The following is a 4,788-nucleotide window of genomic DNA, read 5'->3' on the forward strand; positions in this document are numbered from 1 at the left end:
TACTCGTAGGGTTATCCAAGCCTTGTTGCATGTGATGGTATTAATGAGGTGGTTAGCTGGCATTATGGGGGAGTTCTTCAGCAGCTGATGACAGGGTGAGGTAGAAAACATTAAAAAACCAAGGAAGTGCTTCAGTGGGTTTAGTTGGGCTGTTTAGCAAGTACTTGGTGTACCAATTTGAGAAGGTGACCTAGAGGATTCAGGGTGATTCTTGAGGAAAGTATGGATATGTGTGGATGGTAGTATTGGGCCCGTACTACTGAAAGCATAAGATCCATACTCGAATCAAGGGGAGTCCCGGAGAATCTAGAAATCCTGGGGGATGAGGATTTTTTTGGTATGTTCTAATCATTGGTATGATTGTTTTTCAGAATGGTGATGAGCACTCATGGAGGAGGTTCAAGCTTTGGTTCTGGCTCAGGTGAAGGTACTGAGTCGATTGATTAGCAGATGTGGGAGTTCATCTCTTCGTAGATTACCTGTGGTATTTTGGATCAGACTTTGATGATATGCGGAACAGTCAAGGAGAGGATTATGGAGATTTTGGATGAGCATCTGGGTGTATTCCGTATTGAGATTTTGACTATTGCTGGAGCTTGCACTCTTTCCTTCCACGAGTTCCTTGCTTGTGGATCTCCCGAGTTCATTGGGAGAGAAGGACCCCATTGCTAGTAGGAAATGGTTACTGTATATATTGAATTCGTTTCGGACGAGTTTCTGCCCTGAGGGGTCGATGGTCATATTTGCTTCCTGTCTTCTAAAAGACAAAGCTCAAGATTGGTGGGAGGAGGTAGACTTCGCTTTGGGAGGTGAAGCCCTAGAGACGTTGACATGGGATGACTTTGTGACCCGGTTTAGGACCGAGGTCGCACTAGCTATTGAGGTGTAGCAGTTGGTAAGGGATTTTCAGGAGCATTGCCAGATGACTGAGACTATGGCAGAGATCACTGCCAAGTTCTGGGAGAGAGCTTTGTTGGTTCCGCAGTATGTAGTGGACGAGGAGATAAAGAAGGTAAGGTATCATGACATGCTGAGGGATGCCATCAAGGAGTTGTGATTTTATCAGAGTGTGAGACCCTAAATGATATGATGTGACAACCCGTAATTTCTATCTTGTAAAAGTCAAACTTGATCAACTAAAGTCAAAATATCAATCAAAGGTCAAACTTATTTCTTTAAATTATCCCATTATTGTTACATTAATGAATTATAGACCATATATTCCAAAGGAGTTGTGTGTTACATGAGGGAAGCAATTAGGACCAAGAACCTTCGCATGGGCCGCAAACCCTCGTAGCTGCAAACGAGCCTTCAGGCCGTGAACCCCCTCGGACCGCAAACGAGCCTTCGGGCCGTGAACCTCCTTCGAGCCATGAACTCTACCCTATATATATATATATATATATGTGTGTGTGTGTGTGTGTGTGTGTGTGTTTGACCGAAACTTCTTCACTTCTTCACTTCTGACCGTAAACTCGAGCCTTCTCTCTCAAGATCATCAACTGTGAACACCCCTTTCCCTCTCAAATATCATCCTATCTCTTTTTAATATCCTTAGAACCGGCTTGATCTTCAAGTGTTCTTCATTTCTTCAAGATCCTTGGGTCGTGAACCCTTGAATCATCATCATTTGTTAAGAACATCAAGTCGTGAACTCAAGATCGTCAAGATCTTTGGGCTGTGAACACTTGTATCATCATCATTTCACCAAGAACACACTCTGAGTTTACGGCCGAAAACACTTGAATCTTCAAGTGGCCGTGATCCGTATACGGCCGTAAACACCTAAGCTCGACTGTTAACTCTAAGCAGTCACTTGTGTTTGCTTCTAACACTCCTTTTGTAAGTTATTCTTACATCCTAGGTTGTTTCCTTAACTCCTTTAAGGTTCCATACACTAATTGTTTACATATATACTTTGTGAAATGCATTTTAGGACTTGTTTTGTCTCGGGGTCTAACTCGGGGAACTTATCATCCTATATCGAACATTCAATCGAATCACTCACATAAGGTGAGTTCATACCCCTATCAATTTACAGTTTTAAATGCTTTTTAGGGGGGAATACAAGTAGAACACAATATAATTGTGTTAACCACTTACATGTGAAAACATCAAACAAAAGGATTTCATATACTTAAACACTTGTTAAAACCATTTTAAAACTATTCTTAGATTTCTATTTTTATCAAAATCATCTTCGTGTATCTGTTTATGTATAAGTATACTTTAACGGACTTAGGACTATTGCTAAATATCGTAACTCTTGTTCCTTGTTTGGTTGTGGGCTTAGGGTAGGATCACTAGTCCGACTGTCGGCTAAATCATAGTTATACTTATTGAATACATATATGAATATTAAACCCCATTTTTAAGGAACATACTTAACTGAGTTGCTTATGTTGAACAATTGAGTCTTTTCTACAAATCAGTAACAGTTCAAACAAACATACTAGTAAACTATAGTAGGTATAGTTTAGAGGATCACTACATACTACTTTTAGAACAGAGAAACATACATGAGTCAATACATACATACTACTATTATTCATTACAAAGTATACTATTCATTTACAAGAACAAGAAGGAACATACATACTATAACAAGAACAAGAAGGAACATACATGCTATGACAAGAACAGAATAACTAAAATGTGAGATACTATTACATTGCATATCAATATTCTTGCTGTGTCACGTTTTGTAACCAGAGTCTCCTGAAGGGAGAGCATGAGTTTGTGTATAGATCTATACGGGATTGACCATCCTACACGTTGCTGCTAGCTACAGTGGGACCTGCAGGCCTACGGGTGACAAATGTCATACCATTTTCGACGCTTGAAGAATGTCGTGTTTTATACTAATCAATCAAGCATGGTTATAACCTAATCACATTTTTAACCTTAAGTAACAGTTTAGTTTTAAGGTAGTTAACGCATCAGTAGTGTATTTTATACAACAATACTGTAAATCTTCATTTTCCATTACATTTATACAGTGATATTTTCACATGAGAAATGCATACTATTTTTTGAGTAAAGATAGCTACCTATATAGAAAAACATACATTTATACTATTTCAAGTACAAACATACATTTTACACTTTATTCAAGAGAACAGAACATACAAACAGTTGAGTCTTTGTAGAAGACTACTTTTTTAAGGAAGAAAATATAGGATTTTCTGGGAAAAATACAAACATTTTCACTAGACAAATACAAACACTTTCATTAGACAAATACAAACATTTTCACTAGACAAATACAAACACTTTCACTAGACAAATACAAACATTTTCAAGAAACAAATGCAAACACTTGACACTAAAATACTTATGAACTCACCAACTTAAATGTTGATTCTCTTTTTCACAATAACTTGTATTCTCAGGTCATCGGTAGACAAGTACATTGGACCAGGTTTTGAGAAGACGGAGCATGTTCAAGACTCGTCTTTTACTTTGTTATATATACATTTTTGGTGTCATACAACTATTCACAGAACACACTTGTATTAACTATATTATTCATGCAATGGATGTTGTTGCTTGTTTTACTATTGTGCATTGTTATGATACTGTACCTGACGTCCTCCGCGCCCGAACGTTTCCGCCGTTCTTGGTTTGGGGGTGTGACATATGATTGCTAGAGCTCGGGAGGAGGAGATCGATTTGGAACACCTTGGGAGGAGGAAGTCAGAGTAGTCTCAGATCGCAGTGGGCCAGGCGAAAAGGCACAAGACTCATGATTCATGTTTGGGAGGCCATTAGTGTCGGGGCCATTGTGTTAAGTGTGGGAGGACTGATGAGGGAGGATATTGGGAGACAGGTTGTGGATGTTTTAGTTGTGGTTAGATAGTTCATTTTAGTAGGGATTCCCCCCATGGTTCAGATCTGATGTGTTTTCACTACAACCAGGTAGGCCACAAGAAGGTCGACTGTCCGATGTTGAGTTGGGGAGCTGTGAGTACACCTGCTCCAGTTACTTTGAGGAACATCGATAGTCATGAGGGTAGGGAAGGAGCCTCAGCAGCGAGGACCAGAGCATTGCAGTTTTAGTTAGGGAGGCTAGAGTTTCATTAGATGCTATCGCATGTATGTTATCTTTGTATTTCTTTCATGCCTTATTATCCGTATATGTATTTTTTGCTTTGGAATCTTGTGTTGGCATGGGTAAGCGTTATCTTGGTTTAGTTCTCCTTTATTGCCTAGTTTCTATTATCAAGGATTATTATATGCCATTTTTCCATGCCAAGAGTTGTGAGTGGGGCATATCTTGTGAGCTGGATTTAGTCCGCCCGGTGGTTGTTTCGGTTTGTTGATGAAAACAATTCAAGGGTACTACTTGGAAGACCCATAGACGAATTATCATGATTAGTTCAACAACAAAGTCAAAGTTCAAGCGTGTTGGTATTTTCTCAAGTAGGAATGGCAGTCGTTCATGGAAGGACCTTTGGGTCCAATCACTACCGTTGCTAGGAAAGGAGCGGGAGCAAGAAGATGATGATGGCAGTCACATGAGTTTATTTAGACATTGGAAGAGCCAATGGAATTTCATAATCACAAGGGTTAAAGATGGTTAGAATACAAAGATCCTTCAGAGACTGGTTAGTTAGAGTGGTGATTTGCTGGTTCCAGTCAAGGATTGTAGTCCTTATCACAAGCATAAAGGACTTAAGGATTTGGTGTTGTATCATGGGAAGTGATTAGGGTTATCGGACTTGCTAAGATTTTAGGGTATGTTCATCTGGAATTTGAATGTTTGTGCGACATTGAGATTGGATAGTA

The sequence above is a fragment of the Lactuca sativa genome, chromosome 2, assembly GCF_002870075.4.
Source record: "Lactuca sativa cultivar Salinas chromosome 2, Lsat_Salinas_v11, whole genome shotgun sequence".
NCBI classification, from domain to species: domain Eukaryota; kingdom Viridiplantae; phylum Streptophyta; class Magnoliopsida; order Asterales; family Asteraceae; genus Lactuca; species Lactuca sativa.